At 30.9% G+C, this 22,586-nt stretch overlaps 1 long non-coding RNA gene and 1 pseudogene across 1 annotated transcript; one reads left to right on the top strand and one right to left on the bottom strand.

The window, feature by feature from the left end:
• Positions 1-5,216: 5,216 nt before the first annotated feature.
• On the bottom strand, positions 5,217-7,031 carry LOC108459265 (MDIS1-interacting receptor like kinase 2-like; annotated as a pseudogene).
• A 9,344-nt stretch (positions 7,032-16,375) lies between these two features.
• LOC128280807 (uncharacterized) lies at positions 16,376-22,359 on the top strand. The gene is made up of 3 exons (XR_008270971.1): positions 16,376-16,697; positions 16,786-16,923; positions 22,231-22,359. It is a non-coding gene; the product is annotated as an uncharacterized LOC128280807 (long non-coding RNA).
• The last annotated feature ends 227 nt before the right edge of the window (positions 22,360-22,586 follow it).

Here is a 22,586-nt window from a genome sequence, read left to right as displayed (position 1 = left end):
AAAATAGTCGGGACGGGGTTGATCCCTTGCTGTAATCTTTCAAAGAAATCCACTACTGTAACTTCTATATGTCCAAGAACTTTTGGAAAGACAATTAGTCCATAAATGGCCAAAGCAAACAGATCCATCCTCTTCCCAAAATCTGGATGGTTTTGAACTAAATCTCGCAGAGAAAACCATGGGACACAACTGACTTCGTTCTTTTTCCTTATTTGTTTTTCATCCCATATATCAGTCATTCCCGTCAACCTCACTAGCTTTTTCTTGAAAGTCATTGGTTTGGGCTCTTTCACATATATCTTGTTGAAGTGTACGTTGTCAACACGAAGCAAAACATCATACTCTTCTATGGTCAGAGTCATATCTTCCTGATTGAAAGTGAAACATTGGTAAGCTGGATCCCAAAACCAAACTATGGCTTGAATCAGTTGTTCGTCTACGTTGACGGTGATCAAGTGAGCTATATCCCCGTACTTTTCGATAAAGATGCCTCTAGTGTCTAAATCCCACTGTTTCCAAATCCGAGTCAAATCTTCGAGGTTATTCTGACGAGCATTTGAAGTTACTTGCTCGGGAAGATTGTAGATACATCCTTCCGTTAAACTGTCCTCTTTCGCTTTCTGAGTCTTCAAAGACCAGTCTCGAATCACGACATTTTTCTCGATCACTTGTGTAATTGACTCCTCCATCAGAAACCCATTTTTGGTAACCAATCTCTAATCAACACATTCCTAATCAAGATGCCTATGATGCATGATGAAAATAAAAAATAAAGAAAAACAACCTTGGTTAGTAATCACAACAAATATGAACTAAGAAAAACTATGGAAACTTCAACAAATTAAGCTACCCGGTTCAATTCTTTTGCATAAACATTGTAAATGTAAAGGAAATGAAAGGCAAGAGGCGTTTCTCCCGTGTATTTATTTTGGTGACTATTAACGGACAGAGGTTCGGCATGGCTCTAGTTAAGTGGCTCGTATGGTTTACTATATGCGATTTTGGTTTTAGACAGGTACTCGAATTGTTCGTACTATCATTTACTAAGACTAATACGAAGCCTCGGTCGTAGCCCATCACAAGCTCACGAGTTCAATTCAAGGGATTACATTTACTTATGCCTATGCGGAGAGACAAGTTAACTCACGAAAGCATAAGTCATATGTAACCCGGAAGTATTCACTAGCCTGTGCGGAGGGACGAGTTAACTCACAAAGGCATAGCGTTTACTTTCACTTAAGCAGATAGAGCCCGGGTAGAGAGCTCATGTTATGCAAAAAAAATGCAAATGCACGGTGTGTGGGGAGAAACTCACAAACCTTTACGTTTTATTTAAAAACTAAACTAAAAAAACTAAAACCATACAAACTTAGAGCTGAAAAACAAAAAGACAAAACAAGTTAGAAGAATATTTAAGACATGATGCAAATACATGACTTTTCAAAAACAAAATTTAAGGATCACGACTAAATATTAATTTGAACAAGGAATTTTGAAAATTTTGACAACACGCGTTTAATTCTAGACTCAACTCTCAAAAAAATGTTCCCCAGTGGAGTCGTTAGATGTAGCGACGTAAAAATTTCGCTTTGGTCACTAGTTGAGGCGATTATTTGAAAATTTGAAAATGGAATTTCAGTTTTAAAAAGAAAAGGAGTCGCCACTGACCATTTTTCTAGGTGTGATCGGACACCTAATAAACATTCTTTTTCTGAAAAGAAAATTTCTTCTTAAACAAAAGGCTGAATTTGGGTCTACGCGAAAATCCAGAAAAAATAGTGTTTGGGAGTCGGTTACGCACGAGGAAGGTATTAGCACCCTCGCGACGCCCAAAATTGGTATCTTGTTAAACACGCGTTGTCATAATTCTCAAAATACAAGTTTAATTTAATACTTAGTTTCAATCTGATTAAAATACGAGAATTTGAATTTTTTGGTTTTTTAGAAGGACGTCTCGTTTTTAACACGAGCCAATGATATCCACCCAACATAGCGATGAAATCAGCAACTTAGTGTTGAAATCGGTACGTTGCCTTATTTATTTTTGAAATTGATTAAAAACATAAAAAATATCATTTGCGATAGAAAATTGTAAACAATGCAAGCGATGATACAATTAATGAAGGACATTAAAATATAATATTAGCATAAAATAACAATAATATTCACAATAAAAAATAATTTTCTAATAAAATAATAAAAGAAATAGTATTTGTAGTAATGGTAAAAATACTAATATGCACATGAAAAATACACACGTATATATGTATGTTAATGATGAAGATAATGATAATAGAAATAACAAATATCATGAAATATGTGTAAACAAACTTATAATTTAAGTAAAAATGATAAAATAATAATAGAATAAATATAAATAAGTATTATATGAAACAAAACAATGATACAGGATAATAGGAAATTTTCAAAGTTTGAAATTACATAAAAATGTAGCGAATAAATAATGAAATAATAAAGTAGAATTAATGTACCATATAAAAAACGTAAATATATAAAAGAAAAGCTATAATAATAATAATAATTATAATAAAAGTAATAATAATAAATATAACAATAGTAGTATTAGTGATAAAAATAATAGCTATAAAAATAAACATAATAATCATGACAATAAAGAATAATAGTAATAATAATAATAACGAAAATAAAAGTAATATTAATAATATATTGTATTACGATGGTAAAGTAATAACAATAGTGATAATGATAATAATAATTAATAAGTTAAATTAATTAGTAATAAAGTAACAAATAAATAAACATAAAAGGAAAGTGTATAATATAATAATAATATTAAAATAAGGTAATTAAAAATACTACTATATAAATACATATATATATATATATATATATGCATATATAATAAAATATACACTAATATTAATAATAATAATGATAATAGTAATAATATTAAAATACAAAAAAATATAATATAATAAAAATATTAAAATAAAGTAAATAAAAAATACTATGTATAAATATATATACATATACATACATATATAATAAAACATTCACTAATATTAATAATGATAACAATAATAGTAATAACATTTAAATACAAAAAGTAAATATAACATAATAATAATATTAAAATAAGGTAATTAAAATAATACTATATATAAATATATATATATATATACATATATAATAAAACATACACTAATATTAATAATAATAATAATAATACTAGAAATAATAATAACTAGTAATAATAATACATTAAAAATAATAATATGTTAATAATAATAAATTAATGAATTAATAAAAAAAGTAAGTAAAAAACAAAAATAAAATATAATTACAATAATAATAATAATAATATATTAATAAAACTAATAATAAAAGGAATAAAAATGATTTTAATAACAAGAATATTAATAATAGTAATAATAACAATAATATAAATAATAATATTAATAATATTAGAAATGATAATAATATTATTCAATAAAAAATGAAAATAAACAAAAAAACTAAAATTGAACTAAAATAGAGTTTTGGGGTAAATTTAAAAAGAAATCATGGGAAAAGGACCAAAATGAACACGCGTGCAACTTGGAAGGACCAAAACGGAAATTATTCCTTCCCCTCAAAACGCAGCGCAACACGGGGGACCAAATTGCAGAGCATAACAAATTTCGGGGCCAAATTAAAAATAATAAAAATTTGATTTTAAAAGGATAAAAAGCGGAGGGGCTAAAAGTGCAATTAGCCCCTTTAAAAAAATGCGGATCCTGAAGTGGGTCGGGTCGAAACGGGTATGACCAAGGGGTAAAACGGCGTCGTTTTGGTGTTTAAAGGGGCTGCCCAAGACGACGTCGTTTTAAGGAGATATTTAAGGCAAAATTTTGGAAAAAAAAAATCATTTCCAGCTTGTTTAAAAAAAAAATTCATTTCCCCCTTTTGTTTTCTCTTTGCAGGTATGCACTCCGGCGAAAACTCCGGTCGGTCACCGCCACCGATCGTTGTCGGCCACCGTCGTCGGCCACCGTACACGGTGGCTGAAAAATTAAAAAGGTATTTTTTTTATTTTTTATTTTACGATTTTTTTATACTTCGTATATATATATATATAAAAATAAAAATAAAATGATATATTTGTATGATATAACAATTTAGTGTATGGGTATTTTCAAAATAAACAAATAATGCTAATGAAAGAGGAAATACCCTATAGTATTTGCTTCATTTTCTCTTTTTTCTTCAAGCTTCTTGCTGTAATCTTTGTTCTTTTTTTTTGAAAAAAAAATAAGTTACTTCTATTGCTTTCAAAGGAAAAAGAAAAAAAATCCCCTTTTACATTTGATCCTTAAGCTTTTATATAGCCAACTTGTTTTCTATTTGATTGGTCTGTTCTTTTGCGGGTGAATGGGCGGTGGATGTGATGGGGCGGTCTTTGCAAGGGCGGTGGTGGCGGGGGTAGTTGGCGAATACCTAGGTGCAATTGAAGCTAGGGTTTTTTTTCTTTAAGTTTGGGCTAATTGGGCTTTCATGGATTTAGGAGTTTGGGTTTTGGGTATTGGGTTTTAATGGGTTTAGGGGAGGATAAATTGGACTTGTAACAAGGGTATCCTGTAGGGCTCTCATTTTGATGAAAGGTAAAATTATTAAGTCTATTTATTAAGTTGATGTTATTCATCAACTAGATCCCAACTAGGGAATTATTAAAAAAACCATTTTATTTGCAAAGTATGTTATTTGATTACGTGAATATTTTTATCTTTTTATATTTTTAAAAATCAATAAAAATTTATAGCACTGTGCATATAAAATCAAGAAACTAGGCAGAGAATGAGGATCGTGAAAGCTAGGCGTGTATTAGATCATATAACATTGTTTTTGAGGTCACAGTTTCTTTTTCGGGTCAAATATTCTAGTACAAATTTGCAAAAAATCATATCAAATATCCTTCTTCTCCAGAATTTATTTTTTTTAGAGTTCACAAATTAAGTAGTTAGAGCAGTTATATTCTAGATTTCTGTTAGTAACAAATTTGCAGTTAAGCTGTTATACAGCAGTTGAGAAATCATGTGCATAAATACTTGTTCATCTACAGATATAAAGATAAGAATGAATTTCCAGTTTAGTTAGTATGTTCTTTACCTTTCATTAACCCTTTGCTACAAATCTTTTCAATTTTATATATTATCTTTATGTTGTTTGAAAGAAGAAAAAACTTGATGATGTATGAAGATTTGAATTAAATTCAAGAATTTATTTCTTCCATAGCCACCGAATAAACAAGTGTATTCAACATTACATCGTATATAACACAAGAGCTAGTTTAGAAACAAATCATGACAACATGATAAACAGTATCTAACAAGTGCATGGACTTTGAACATCACAATTTTCAGTTTTGCCTCCAATATGGATTTCACGGTTCACAAGTTGTAACAAAGAAATCATCCGAAGGGGAATTCCCAAGGATTTTTTGTCACAAAGAAACTCTTCACACACTTCTTTCATTGTTGGTCGAGACTTCGGTTGTGGATTTAAGCAAGCAAATGCTAGTGTAGCAACGTGAACAAGATTTCGTGCAACTAGTTGGCTTGTCGAAAGTGGTAAACGGTTGTCTAACACATCAACTTCATATTTACCAAATAAGTTGGTGATGACAACGCTGGTAACACTTCTTCCAGATGCTTTCCCATTAATGTTTCTAATGCCACCATTCCAAAACTATAAACATCGCATTTTTCGGTAACAACTATTGTATAGGCAAGTTCTGAATATGACAAACCAGATAAAAAAAGAAAATTAATTATATATTGAATTAATTTTATAAAGCCAAAAGAAAATATCTGTAAATGAAGCAAAGAAATCACCTGGAGCTATATATCCACATGTGCCCACAATAATGGTCTGATTGGATGAGTCAAGATCCAGCATTTTAGCAGTTCCAAAGTCAGCTACAAAGGCCTCAAAGCTCGAGTTTAAAAGAACATTGTTACTTGATCTGTCTCGATGAACTATTAGAGGGTAGCAATCATAGTGCAAGTAAGACAAAGCATGTGCTATGCCTTTGATGGTCTTCAATCTTTCTGTCCAATCCATTTCCACAGCTTCCACTTCATCTCTTAAGTTGCAGAACAAACTCCCTTTTTCCATGTATTCGTAGATTAAAAACATAGACCGTCGGTGTAGACAAAACCCATGAAGCTTCACTATGTTTCGATGTCGTATTTCTGTTAGAAACTTGATCTCGTTCCTAAACTCTTTTCAAAAGTTGGATTTTCGGCTTCTAAATGATGAATTTTCTTCAAAGTAACTACTTTACCACAAGGGAGTTTTGCTCTGTAAACAACTTCCATAACCACTAACTCCGATACAGTATCAGAAGTCGAAATCTTCCGTTGTTGCAAAAATTATCTGTAATAGCCAATTTTGGCCCAAGTCAACAAAACAAAAAAATAATAATAAAACCCAAACAAATAATAAACCCAATACCCAATTATCAGCCTAAAAAAAACACTAAAACCCATTACAAATTAACCCAATACCCAAGGCCAACTATCCTAAAAAAAATTCAGCAAGCTTCCCTAAGCACCCTAGCTTTGCTGCTGTCGCAAGCTATGCTAACCCCCTGGCTGCCGCTTCCTCGCACACCACCTCCTCCACGCGTCACACGTTTGACACTTGCAACCAGGAGAAACACACAACAGCAGAGAAAACAAATAACAAAGAGATAAAAAAATAGAAATCAAAAGATGGTAGTTTCAGCTATAAAAGCCACGATATTTCAATGTATTCTTTCTTCTTCTTCTTTTTTTCGATACAAAAAGATCAATCAAAAAACTAAAAACTTTCAAAGGTGACTACTCTTTTATTTTTTGCTCTTAAGTTGGTGTTATTTTTATTTTATTTTAGCTTTCTTCTTTTTTATGCAAACAAAATATAAAAGGATATAAAAGAAAAAGTCCTATCGTGCAAGAGAGTGAAAAATATAAAAGGATATTAAAAAAAAACCTAAAAAGGGTCTCTTTTACTCTCTCAACTTTCCCCATACTCCGGCGATAGGACTTCCCCGGTGTCCGTCACGCCGCCGTCATGGGCCAGTGGCCGGCCTTGCACAAAAGGGACTTTTCCGGAGCCGAGGAGAATAAAAAGAAGAAAAATAAAAAAAAATGGGGCTTAAATAATGGGTTTGAAATGGCAGCGTTTTGGGTGGCCTTTCCAAGCGCAAAACGACGTCGTTTTGGGAAGGCCAACTCGAATCTGACCCGTACCCAGGGGGATCCGCGCATTTCTATTTTATGGGTTATTTTCGAAAATGGTCCCCCTCTTTTGTGGTGCCATTCAATCAGGCCTATTTTTCGATATTTTCATTTTTATAGATTTTACCCTTTAATTTTGTTTATTTTTTAATCGGGTCCCAGACTCACTGATGCTTTAAAAAAGGACACGTGTCCTAGAGATGGGGTTAATTTCTTTTTTAGTCCCCGAATATTTTTGCGCATTTAATTTCAATCTTTTGTTGTATTTTATTATTTAAATTGTTTGTTTTATTATTATTTTCTATCTTTAATTTCATTTCTATTATGATTTAGTCCTAATCTATTGGATTTTAACCTTTTAATTTGTTATTTATTTAATATTTAATATATTATTTCTTTCAAATTGTTTTACTCATTTTAATTTTTTTAGATATTATTCATACTAAAGTGTTTTATTATATATATATATATTCTGTTTTTAAAATTTTTGTTGGTTTTAAACTCTTTTACATATTATCTATATTGAATTTATATATGTATTGTTTACTTTTAAATTTTCATTTATTATCTATTTTATTTTTTATAATGTCCATCTTAAACTCTTTTTATACATCATTTACTTTAAAATTTTATGTATTATTTATTTTAAATTATTTTTACATATTATTTATTTTAATTTTTATTTATTTTAAATCTTTTTGTATATTATCTATTTGAAATTTTTATATGTATTACTTGATTTAAATTATTTTATATGTTATTTAATTTAATTCTTTTACATTATTATTTTTAAAAATATTTTATATTTTTATATATTATGCATTTTAAATTTTTTTACATATTATTTAGTTTAAACTTTTATATGTCATTTTAAATTGTTTTATAAATTAGTCATTTTAGATTGTTTTATATATTATTTTATTTTAAATTGTTTTGTATATTAATTTTTTAAAATTATTATTTACTTAAAATTGCTTTTGTAATATCTATTTTAAATTTGCTTTTTTATGTATTATTTGTTTAGTATTGTCTTATTATTTATTTTAAATTGTTTTATATTATTTATTTCATTTTTTTATTGTTAATGTTAATACTTAAATAATGTATGTGGTGTGATTATTGTCATTGTGTATCATATTTCGATTATTCGTATTTTCACATCATTGTCATTCACTAATATTGTATTCATATACTATTGTTCCATGATCATTATTATACTTTTATTTCATGTCATCGCATTGTGAATTAAGCTCTAACGTTTTTATTCAATATAGATCGTTTCATTTTACTCCAAAAAAAAATAAACGAACATTGCTAAGTGTTGCACTCGTTATTATTCAAAAAGAAAAATCTTCAAAATAAGGCAATATTTCGCGTTCCGGGAATTCAAGAAATCGTACCCTAACTTACGGGGTTTCGATTTTCTTGTTAAACCTAAATAGCCAAATCCCCTTTTGGATTTTAAAATACATGAAGTTTCGATAAAAATTAGAGGCAAACTTATTCCTGAAGATTAAAACATCGCATCCTAACTTACGGGATGTGGCATTTTGTTATCTCAGGACGAATCGGCCTTTTGATGCTCGTTTCAATGTAATTCAAGCGTTTTGAAATTAACATTCATAAAAAGGAATCGTATTTTAAAATTTCTTTTAAAATCTTTTCAATTCTCGACATCAAGATGTTAATTAATCAATTAGGTACCAATTTTGGGCGTGTCAAGGGTGTTAACCCTTCCTCGTACATAACTGACTCCCGAACCCGTTTTCTCGAATTTTGTAGACCAAAATCGTTGTTTTAGTAAATCAAAATATTTTACTAAAAACGACCAAATTTCTAGGTGATCCGGTCACACCTAAATAAAAAGGATTGGTGACGACTCTATTTTTATTTTTTTAAGTCGACCTTTTTCTTTCAAAATAATAGTTTCGACAATATCCTCGTATGCTATCTTTCCATCATAGTTCCATATGGAACACAAATACCCATTCTTCGTTGATTGTACAGCGACACGGTTATTCTTGAGCTTAAATTGTGAAAATAGAAAACATCCCGAAATGGATAATGTGGATAAGATGGCAATAGGGAGGAATATTTTGATATAGTAAGGAATTTTACTACTGTTGGCTTTGTTGGTTACTAGAAAAGGACACATATAGGGTGATAAACCACTATTGCCTTCAAATGGATCAGGAGAAACCTTGTTACAACCATTTCCAGCATCGACAATGTAGAGATTAGTGGCAGACAAGATAGGGACAGGACCTGAGAGTTGGTTGAAGCTAAGGTTTAGATATAATAGATCAAAAACCTTGCCAATTACTTTCGGGATAGGACCTTTTAATAGATTAGAACCAAGCTTAAGTACTGCATCTTCGATAAACTACCGATACAAGAAGGGATTGAACCACTCAAATTGTTTTAGGAGAGGCTCAATACAGTTAAATTTGATAAATTACAGATTTCCTGAGGAATAGGACCTTTTAATAGATTAGATCCAAGGCTTAAGTACCGCATCTTTGATAAACTACCAATACAAAAAGGGATTGAACCACTCAATATGTTTTGAGAGAGGCTCAATACAGTTAAATTTGATAAATTACAAATTTTTTGGGGAATAGGACCTTTTAATAGATTGGACCCAAGGCTGAAGTCTTGTATTTTTGATAAACTACCAATACAAAAAGGGATTGAGCCATTCAATTGGTTTTGGTAAAGGCTTAATGAAGTTAAATTTGCTAAGTAACAAATTTCTTCAGGAATAGGACCTTTTAATAGATTAGACCCAAGGCTTAAGTCCTGTATCTTTGATAAACTACCAATACAAGAAGGGATTGAACCATTCAATTTGTTTTGTAGAAGCTTAATGAAGTTAAATTTGCTAAGTCACAAATTTCTTCAGGAATAGGACCTTCTAATAGATTTGAATAAGGCTTAAGGTATGCAATTTGGAAAACTTACCATGGAAAACTTACCAAGACGCGAAGGGATTGAACCATTTAATAGATTTGAATCTAGCTCCAAGATTTCCAAGTTGGATTGGTCAAGATAAATTTCTTCTAAAGTGGGCAAACAACACAAAGCTAGAGAAATATGACCAGTAAATCTATTATTAGTTGTTAGAATTAAGTGACCCAAATTCTTATTTAAATAAAATACGATGGAAAATAAAATAAAAGTAAAATCCATATAGAATTAGACTTCTTTTATTTTATTTTAGAATAAGGTTTTTTAAACCTTATTAAAATCCATCTATTTTATATTGATTAGGATAAGGTGTTTCAATCCTACTAGAATATGGCTTTACAAGCCTATAAATAGACATAGTCTATTCCTCTTGTATTGATTCAAATTTTCGACATAGTGAATTTTCTTTTCCTCTGCCCGTGGTTTTTTCCCGAAAGGGTTTCCACGTAAAATTTGTGTGTTCTTTATTTTTTATTTTATTTTATTTTTTTCATAAATTGGTATCAGAGCTTCCGGGTTGTTCATCTCGATCACGGTAATGGGGCCTTTGAAGTATGAAATTTCGCTGTTGGACCACAACATCAGATTTGCATTGTGGCAAATTAAGATGCAAGCAGTTCTTGCACAGATGGTTCTGGACGATGCCCTGCTAGAGATAGATAAAATGCCTTCGACATTAACAGATGAAGAGAAGAAGCGTAAGGATTGAAAGGCATTAACACAATTACATCTGCATTTGTCCAACGAAATTTTACAAGATGTGATGAAAGAGAAGATTGCCACTGCATTATGGAAGAGGCTAAAACAATTATGTATGTTGAAAACTCTAACAAGCAAGTTGCATATGAAGCAACGTCTTTATGCTCATCGTTTGGAGGAAGGTGCGTCTGTACACGAACACTTAACAATGTTTAAAGAAATTCTCTCAAACTTGGGGGCCATGGAGGTTCAGTATGATAAGGAAGATCTAGGGTTGATTCTACTTTGTTCGTTGCCCCAGTCTTATTCAACCTTTAGAGACACGATTTTCTATAGCCGCGAGTCTCTCACAGTTGATGAGGTTTATGATTCTTTGACATTGTATGATAAGATGAAGCATCTTGTGGCTAAACTCGACTCTTAGGGAGAGGGTCTCATTGTTCGTGGGAGACAAGATCGGAATATTGATAATGATCGTGGAAGGACACAGGAACGGAATCCTCACGGTAAATCTAAGGGTAAATCAAAGTCTTCAAACAGAGGTAAAACTTACAACTTCTGTAAGAAGAAAGGGCACATTAAATCTGAGTGTTATAAGCTACAAAATAAGATTAAAAGGGAGGCTGCGAATCAAAATGGAAAACAACCAAAAAATTTCGGTGAAGCTGATGTTGTAGAAGACTACAACGATGGTGAACTTTTAGTCGCTTCTGTCAATGATTCTAAAGTAAGCGAGGAGTGGATACTTGATACAGGCTGCACCTTCCACATGAGTCCCAATTGGGATTGGTTTAATACTTACGAAATAGTGTTTGAAGGTGTTGTTTTGATGGGAAATAATGCTTCGTGTAAAATTGCAGGTGTTGGAACAATTAAAGTTAAGATGTTTGATGGAGTTGTCAGAACACTTAGTGACGTACGACATGTTCGAGTGGAAAGAAATTTAATTTCGTTGAGTACTCTTGATTCAAAAGTGCAGATATACAGTGAAAGTAGGGTTTTAAAGATTCCAAAGGGTCCTTGTTGTGATGAAAGGCGAGAAAGATTGCCAAGTTATATGTTTTGCGGGGTTCTTATTCTTGGTGATGCAGTTGTCGCTTCCTCTTCCTTGTCAGATGATGATATTACTAAACTTTGGCATATGCGCCTAGGGCATATGAGTGAGAATGGCATGGCAGAATTGAGCAAAAGAGGATTTCTTGATGGGCAAGGAATTTGCAAACTGAATTTCTGTGAGCACTGTGTTTTTGGCAAGCAAAAGAGAGTTCGATTCACTAGAGGAATCCATAACATAAAGGGAACATTGGAGTATATTCATTTTGATCTGTGGGGGTCATCCAGAGTGCTTTCGAGAGGTAAAGCTAATTATATGCTAACCTTTATTAGTGATTTTTCCAGAAAAGTTTGGGCGTTCTTCCTGAAGCATAAAAGCGATGTGTTTTTCGCATTTAAGTCTTGGAAATTTATGATTGAAAAATAGACAGGAAAACAGACAAAATACCTCCGCACAAACAATGGCTTAGAGTTCTGTTCTGATGAGTTTAATAGATTGTGCAAGTCAGAAGGGATCATGAGACACTTGACAGTTCGTCATACTCCACAGCAAAACGACGTTGCAGAACGAATCAACAAAATGATCATGGAGAAGGTTCGATGTATGTTGTCAAATGCCAACTTACCGAAGTCATTTTGGGCAGAAGCAGCCTCTATTGCATGTTTTTTGATCAACCGATCTCTATCCGTTGCCATTGAGAAAAAGACTCCACAAGAGGTATGGTCTGGTAATCCTGCTAATTATTCTGATTTAAAGATTTTTGGGTGTCCTGCATATACTCATGTTGATAATGGAAAATTGGAACCGAGATCCATTAAATGTGTTTTTCTTGGCTATAAAGCTGGTGTAAAAGGGTCTAAGTTATGGTGTCTTGAAAATAAAAAAGTTGTGATTAGCAGAGAGGTTGTTTTTGATGTAACTAATATGCTACCTAACTTATCTCTTAAAGACTCTTCCAATAAAGAAAATCAAAAGCAGGTGGAGCATCAGATTAATACAGAGTCAACTCCTCAAGCTAGAGCAAAAATTGAGAATAGAGTTGCTTCTTCACCACAATACTCTATCGTCAAAAATAGAACTAGAAGAGAAATTAAACCTCCAAAGAAGTATGCTGAGGTTGATCTAGTTGCTTATGCTTTAAATGTGGCTGAAGATATAGATGCGAATCAAGAGCCATCTAATTATTCTGAGGCGGTTAGCTGTTAAGACTCAGAAAAGTGGATATTTGCAATGCAAGAAGAGATGGAATCACTCCACAAAAATAGAACATGGGACCTTGTGAAACTTCATAAAGGTAAAAAGGCTGTTCGTTGTAAATGGGTGTTTAAAAAGAAAGAAGAGACTCCAGGAGTTGAAGAACCCAGATATAAAGCAAGGCTTGTTGCAAAAGGTTACAGTCAAATTCCAGGAGTGGACTTCACAAATGTGTTCTCTCCAGTTGTTAAGCATAGTTCAATCTGAGCTTTACTTGGTATTGTGGCCATGCATGATTTGGAGCTTGAGCAGTTAGATGTAAAAACTGCATTTCTGCATGGAGAACTTGAGGAGGATATTTACATACAACAACCAGAGGGTTTTATAGTCTCAGAAAAAGAGGACTATGTTTACTTGTTGAGAAAGTCCCTTTATGGTTTGAAACAGTCACCAAGACAGTGGTACAAGAGGTTTGATTCCTTTATGACTTCTCATGATTTCAAAAGAAGTAGTTTTGACAGTTGTGTTTACTTTAAGAAAAATAGTGATGATTCTTTTGTGTATCTACTTCTTTATATTGATGACAAATTGATAGTAGCAAAAGATAAAGGAGAGATAAGAAAGGTCAAAACCCAAATAAGTAAAGAATTTGAGATGAAAGATTTAGAACCAATAAAGAAGATACTTGGAATGGAGATTCTCAGAGATAGAAAAACAAGTAAATTGTACCTAAGTCAGAAGGGGTACATTGAGAAAGTTCTTTGTAGGTTCAATATGCAGAGTGCTAATCCTATTAGTACTCCTTTAGTAGCCCATTTTAGACTTTCATCGGTTTTGTCTCTACAATCAGATGATGAGATTGAGTACATGTCACATGTTCCATACTCTAGTGCAGTGGGATCTCTCATGTATGCTATGGTTTGTTCACGTCCAGATTTATCATATGCAGTAAGTGCAGTTAGCAGATACATGATAAATCCCGATAAAGAACACTGGAAAGCAATTCAGTGGATTCTAAGATACTTACGAGGTATTACTGATGTTTGCTTACAATTTGGAAGAACTAGAGATGGAGTCCACTACACCAAAACAGGTTTTTTTGTGGCGTTTTAGTAAAAAATGCCCCTAAAAAGAGCATTAGCGGCGCTATAGGTTGACAATTAGCGGCGCTTTATAGAAAACTCCGCAAAACAATAAACACAACGTCGTCGTTTTTTGTTGAGATTTAGTGGCTTTAGTGACACTTTGTAAAAATGCCGCTAATTCTGACTTATAGCAGCGTTTTTAGAAAAGCGCCGTAAAAGATCGATATATAGCGGCATTTTTTCAAAAAACGCCGCAAAAAAAACTAAACACATCGGTGTCATTTTTTAGCTTTAGTTGCTTTAGCAGCGCCTTCTTGCAAAACGCCACTATAAATCAATCTTTTGTGGCACTTTTTTGAAGAACGCTGCTATAAGTCAGCATTAGCGGCGTTTTTAAGAAGCGCCGCTAAAAGTATAATCTATTTTTAATTAAATATTTAAATTCTTAAAAAAATAATGACACGTAGAATAATTTTAAAAGTAAAAACATAGGAAAATATTTATTAAAATACTATTATTTAAAATAATTTTAAAGTTTATTGGTATATGACTAATTGTTTTTATTTATATATTAAATATTTTCTTATGTAATTTTAAAAGAGATAGTATTAATTTTAAAATATTAAATTAATTATCATTATAGTTTAGTGTTTATGATTTGGGGTATATGGTTCAGTGTTTAATGTTTAGGAGTTGCTATTTTAAGGGTTATGAATTATATAGTTTAGGGTACTTTAGGGTTTAATAGTTGGAGGGTACTTTAGGGTTTAATAATTGGAGGGTAAGATTTAGGGGTTATCGATTAAGAATTAGGGGTTAGGGGTTAGGGGATAAGGATTAGGGGTTAAGAGTTAAGAGTTTATGGTTTAAGGTTATAGTCTAAGGTATATGTATTGTGATTTAGGGTTTCGGGTTTAAAGTTTAGGGTTTAAAGACCAATTAGGGGTTAAAGGTTTAGGGTTTTGATCAATTATCATTTTTAATTTATATATTAAACGATTTCTTATATAATTGTAAAAGAGATAATATTAATCTTAATATATTAAAATTATATATGATTATAGTTTAAATTATTTAGAGATAATAGATAAACTTTATATATATTAAATGGTTTAGGATTTAAGGTTTACGTGAAATTTGTTAAATGATGAAATTTATACAATTAATTAATGCTTTTATATATTTAAAATATTTAATCTAGACTATTTGAAATTTTGATAATTATTAGAATTAAAAAAACATTGATAAATAAATAAAAAAAGTAACAAAATTTGATATGGATAGGTAACTATATCTACTTAATAACATTATAAACACATAGAACCCAAATTATATTAGAAATTAAAATATAAGGATTAAATATTAAGCATATTTAAAAGATAAAAACTGAAAATTATCTACTTAGTAAAATGTAAAAAAAAATTAGTATGTACCATATATCGAAATAGATAAATATTCTAAACTTTAATTCATAATATTAGGAATAAATTATAACTAATTATCATCATATTAACATTTATCATCATTAGTATTAATATTTAAAATTATTAATCTAAAGAATTAATTGAATGAAGAATTCAATTCAAATTAATTCCTCTACGCTTAATTTATATAAGGAAATTTAAACTTAAAATTTCAAAGTTATCATGCAATATAGATATATTATTAAATATTGACTATCATAAGTTAATTATTTTGGCTACCAAATTATAACAAATAAAAATAAATATAAAAATTAAGAGATTAGTGGCGTTTTTCCAAAAAACGCCACAAAAAACAGTATAGTTTAAAGAAAACGGAGTCGTTTTAGTCGGATATTTAGGGGATTAGCGGCGTTTGCAAAAAAAAGTTTATAGTTTAATAGAACGGCATCGTTTTAGTTGGATAGGGGATTAGTGGCGTTTATAAAAAACGCCACAAAAGAATTAAAGTTTATGGAAATGACGGTGTTTTAGTTGAATATATAGGGGATTAGCGGCATTTTTTGAAAAAACGCCGCAAAAAACATTAGTGCTTAAAGAAAACGGCCTCGTTTTTGTTATAGATTAGTGGCGTTTTCTTAGAAACGCCGCAATAGATAGCTTTTAGTGGCGCGTTTATAAAGCGCAGCAAACGGTCAATTTTTTTTTGCCGAAATGGCGTCCTTTTAATTTGTTAAATTTCATTTCTTTCATACCCGGCAGCCTTAGGCTTTTCCCCCAAAACACCAAATCAGTTTTCCCCTAAATTCACATAAACAACATTGTTTTTTTCCACCCTTTTAACCTCAAAGACATACCCGAAAAGCTTAAGTGTTTTCCCCTAAAATTTTCCCCCAAAATTTTCTCCCTAACCCTAAATTTTCAGCAAATCTAAAGCCAACCCATCTCTCCATCGCCGGACCCGACCATCTATTGCATCGCCGTCGACTCGACTATCTGCTACGTCACCGTCGCACTCCTCTGCTGCACCTAATCGGTAAGCCAAAACCCTCACTTAGCTATTTCACCCATCTTCTTCTTGGTTCTCATTTTATTGGTTCGATGCTTTTCGATTTTTGTAACAGGGAATTGAAACCTGGGTTAGAGAAATTACTGGTGGAGGAATTCACAATCTTTTGCAGCAGCTTCACCTGCTACTTCATCATCATATTTACTTTCGGATACTGAATAGAAGAGAAAGGGGAAGAAGGGAAAGATAAAGGGTACGCTTTTTTGGATTATTTCTTCTTGTGTACCATAATGACTTGCTTTTTTGTTCATCTTTCGTATATGTTCTAGTTTTTGTTTTGCTAGTTAAATGACTTAATATATATATGATTTGTTGTTGTATCGAGATGGACATAGTTGAAATTGTGATATTACTGAGGATTAGATAGAATGTTAGTTCCATATGTTATGATCGCCTGTATCATTGCACTGGAAATGTGTCTGGATTATTCCTTGTTTGGAAATTCTTACTGGTGTAATTAGTGCATTAGGATATTATGCTAACCTGCTCTGTATAATTTCATTATTACTTTGTAGCAAGGTGAATTCTTTTGCTGGTTCCTGATTGATCTTGCATGTTAAGTTACCCTTTTAGGCCAAGTGTCTTAAAAAGCATGTAATTTATTTCCTTGAAGCTGTTCTTTCTGGTATTTTTGATATTTTGGATACTCACCCTTTTACTTGCTGGTCTTTTTGGTCTTCTTTCATATCATATTATTTGTTTACTTGAATCATTAGTTTTTTTTTTGGAGTACCTGATTGTAGAAGTTTGAAACTTATATTATTCTTATTTCTTTAGATTGAATGAATAGTATATACCTGTAGTTCTGTAGAAGTGGACTACTCTAGCTTATCAGTATAAATGGATTTTTAGTGTAATTATTTTTTTTATACCCTAAGTATAATAATCTACTTTACCAAGATTCGGGTAAATGTTATGGAAAAGCTTATCTTTTTCCAAGTTTTTCCATATAGTTGGATGATTATACTTTCATTCCATTCTTATGACTGTATGTATTGGATATGGAGAATTTAGGAAAAGTAAAAGACTCCAGATAATGAAAGACCATAATTATTACAATTTGATTTCTAGTGGAATGATACACATGCCTTTGTGGGTGGCTGTGTAACTTTTTAAGCTCTAATGGCTTCGAAGTGTCTGCAAATGGGTTATTTTGATCTTTATCAAATCTATTTCTTTAGGGGATAGGTTGATGACCAGTGTTACTTGTGTAGGTATGGATATGGGCATGATTAGATTTTGTTTTTCATATATTTGGAATCTTGAAGGTTATATGAGTATGGTGAATTGTATTTTAGTTTAATTGGTATTGGTATTATTATCAACGTAGGACTATATGGGTTTGAGTTTATCTTCTATTTATGGATTTATTAAGGGGTTATAGGTAATTTGAGATATTTTATCAAAATAAAAATTTCAAATCTTGACTTGTTTTTGACTTGCACACTTTAAAAGTCCATTTTGTTATTAAATTTTAATAAAATATTAAATATATTTTTAATTAATATTTTATATTTTAAAATTAAAATTAAAAAATATTTTTTTATTCAAATTAAAATGAGTCAGGCTGGTTTGAAGTGCAAAAAATACTTGTCTAAGTTAGCCCATTGGGTTGGGTAGGCTACGACTTGAGGTTGTGGAGTTGCAAAAATTGAGCACAATATCTTTTATGCCATTTTTCAATGTACGTGAGGTGAGTATGCGTATAGAGGTGAATTTTTATTTCACAATTAATTTAAAAAATTGATATCTGTTTTTTATATTTATATTCTTTTAATATTTTATTATACTTTTATAAGACATTTAAAGACATTTATTAATTTTTGAATTTTGTCAGTAGGATTTTAAGTCTCCATAAAGAGATTAATAAGTGTTTCTGAAGTTGTAATAAAGAATTAAAATAAATATTTAAGAAACGCAATTTATACCAATTTTTAAAATTATTTATGAAGTAAAAGAAATACATACCAGATGCTCACTCTTTATAGACTCAAAGAAGAACAAATTTTAAACATAGGTAATTTAAGGCTGAAAGTACTGTTGAAGCTTGATGCCTTCTTTACTAATTTTGATTCCTACTAATTAAAAAAACGAGAACATATATGATTTGATGTCTTCTTTACTAATTTTTCAACCCTATTTTTGTAATTTGTGATTTAATATTTCTATATTTCTATTACGATTTTTAATAAATTTATTATTGATATAATATGTCCCATCTAATATACAAATATTTCTATCACGATTTTTAATAAATTTATTTATTAATATAATATGTCTCATCTAATATACAAATATTTAATAAAATATTTTACATAGTTTTTAACTTCAATTTAAATTATTATTGAAATATTCTCGTCCGTTTTAACACAAATATTATTGTCCGTTTTATCACAAATATTATCGTCCGTTTTATCATTTAAGTTAAACTTTTTAATCAAAATAAATCATACCTTTTAAGCTAAATAAGGATGTCCACATAGTGGTTTAACATGTACTTAAGAAAAGATGACTTGTAAAACATAAATTAAATTAATTGTGGACTATTTTAACTGCACATGTGATTTGTCAAATAAAAGCAAACGACATGTGTATTATTTAATTAAAATAATTTTTTCAATATTATTTAATTAAAATAATTTTATAAATATTATTTAATTAAATATTATTTAATTCATAACTTACCTGTAGATACTTGATGCTTGATATGTATTATCAATGTGATTTTCCACATCGTCAAATAAAAACTTACATAATACATAAATATATTTGATAAATATTTAACATAACTTACAAAACTTACATAACTTATATAACTTAGATAAATATATAACTTATATAACTTACATAACTTATATAACGTATATAACTTGGATAAATATATAACTTACATAACTTACATAACTTATATAACTTAGATAAATATATAACTTACATAAATATATATCATATCATAACTTACATAACTTACATAATACTTAAATATATTTGATATCATAATTTACATAACTAGCTTACGAAACTTACTTAACTTACATAACTTCCATAATACTTAAATATATTTGATATCATAATTTACATAACTAGCTTACTGAAACTTACTTAACTTACATAATACACAAATCTATACTTGAAAATCCATAACTTACGAATTAGTTTATACCCATTAGAGGCTTGATATTTAGTATAATGACATGATTTAAATCAATTGAGAACATTTAAGTAACTATAATATGTTGTCAACTTTAGATTTCAAGAACTACGAAATGGATAGGAGTTGGATGAAATTGTCAAGGGTAAGCAATGCCTATCAAAATAGAGTACAAACTTTTCTAAATTTTGCATTTCAAAATGCAAGCCAAGAAAATATGATTCTTTGCCCGTGTAAGAAGTGTGGCAACATCAACTGCATTTTCGTGAAGTTGCCTACGAACATTTAATTGTTGATGGCTTTATTCGGGGGTATAAAAAATGGATTTTCCATGGAGAGTGTACATCTAGTGGAACTTCTTCAACGATTAATCCGACTTATCCTGACACTGATTACCATCAGTATGTTAGACAAGATGACATGAAAGATATGTTGCGGGATGCATTTAATATGTATAGCCATGGTGAGCAATCGTTTCCACCTGACTTTATTGCATCCGATGATTGTAATATTGGTGGAAATGTTTTTTACGAAACGGGAACAAGTGCACCTGATGAGGAGCCAAATGAAGAAGCGGCGAAGTTCTACAATTTACTTAATGAAATGAATGAAGAACTTTACAAGGGATCAAAATATTTGAAATTGTCCTTCTGCATTCGTCTATTTCACTTAAAATGTTTAGGAGGGTGGACCGGAAACTCTTTTACAATGCTGCTAGAGTTTCTGAGAGAGATGTTTCCGTTTGCAAAAATTCCCCAGTCTTGTCAAGTTATGAAGAGACTAATAGAATATTTGGGTCTTGGGTACGATAAAATTCATAGTTGCCCAAATGACTGCATGTTGTACTGGGGTGATCAGAAAAACCAACAGTCTTGTCATGTTTGCAGTAAGTCTCGTTGGATGAATAGTAATACAGAAGATGTGAATACGGATAAAGGTGGGGCACAGTTAAGAAAGAAGCCAGTTAAGGTCTTGCGATATTTTCCCCTAATACCAAGACTTCAAAGGCTTTTCATGTCCTCAAAAACAGCCGAATCTATGAGGTGGCATAATGATCAACGAACCTTCTGTTCTAGATATTTAGAAGATGTTGAAACATGATTAAATAGACCAAGTAGAAATGATGGGCTCAATGATCATAACTTGGCCGAAACTTATTTATTCCAAAGTTATGGAGAACCAATCGGCAAAGTTGAAATTGCAGAATTAGATGATATATCGTGGATACAAGCACATCGATATGTACTTTTTCATCACGATTTAGTTGAACCGTTACGCAAGTAAGTTCTAAAATTTCCTCATATATTCGTCGTTTTGATTTGTTTATCTTCTAACCAATTAAACTTGTTTTTAACATAGTGAGTACAAACAAATTTTGAGATCTCGTGCACGCTCTCGAAGATTACAACATCGAGAGATTAACAAGTTATTCACAGAATCTTTTCATGAATGGTTAAGTCAAACGGTATGTAACTAAAGTTAATAAGTTACATATAATCGCGAAATTTTACATAATACATTTATAATTATTCAATTTACTTTCGATTCAATAGGTTTGGAGTGGGAAGGATGTCAATGACGAAGTTAAATGGCTTTCCCAAGGTTCGAACAGAGTAATAAAAAGATATAGTGCCTTCCTCATCAATAGATACAGATTTCATACAAAGTATCGCGAGAGAATAAGGAGAACTCAAAATTGTGGAGTTGTTGTTAATTCTTCAATTACAAGTTATGCTAGTGCTAGGGACAGTAATCCAATTGAGGGTAATGTGGAGTATTACGGACTTCTTACCGACATTATTGAGTTGGATTACTATGGCAGATGGAAAGTTGTCTTATTTCGGTGTGATTGGGCTGATGTTAATACTGCTCGAGGAATTAAAAAAGATGAATTTGGTTTTACAATGGTGAATTTTTCTCGCTTGATTCACACTGGACAACAATTGATGGACGAGCCATATGTATTTTCATCTCAAGTGAAACAAGTTTTTTATTCGAAATATTTAACTGATGAGGATTGGTATGTTGTACTCCGGAACACCCCTAGAGACTTGTTTGACATGGTAATGGAAGTAGAGATGACATCGTCGAAAGATCAGAAACATTACCTTTTCCAGAACAAAACTTAGATGAAAATATCCTTAGTACTAGTACACAACATCAATGGGTTCGACATGATGTGGATGAAGATATTTACGAATAATGATGTAGTAAGATTTTACGATTTTTTTAATTATATGTAATATTATAATTTTAATCTTGGTCATGTTATATAATTTAACTATTTTATATGTACTATTATTATTGTAATTTGTTACTAAAACTTTAACTATTTTATGTGTATTGCAGGAAAAATACGTAGAAGAAGATTACGAGATTTAAGTATTGTCCAGAATACTCCAAATTCGGAAGAAGGAAATAGTGAACAGTAGACAATTGTTGGATCTTTGAATGTGCCTGAGACACTTGACGAGCCTGAAGAATTTCAAAGTAATGTTAAGTTCATTTTACATGTGTTGACTTTTATTATTGATTTATTTGTCAATTTTAATATAATTATAGTATATCATTTTTCAGCTGAAAGTGGTGGGACGCGTAGAGTTCGAGGACGTACGCTGCTTAAAGATTTATACAACTTAGATCCTGTCGAGCGTGTCAAAGTAAGTAGAAATACTCATGGTCAGCCTGTTGGATCTGAAGCTCGA

This window comes from Gossypium arboreum, chromosome 9 (genome assembly GCF_025698485.1).
Source record: "Gossypium arboreum isolate Shixiya-1 chromosome 9, ASM2569848v2, whole genome shotgun sequence".
NCBI classification, from domain to species: Eukaryota; Viridiplantae; Streptophyta; class Magnoliopsida; order Malvales; family Malvaceae; genus Gossypium; species Gossypium arboreum.
The sequence above is the reverse complement of the archived record's forward strand: the minus strand, read 5'-3'. Positions and strand labels throughout refer to the sequence as shown.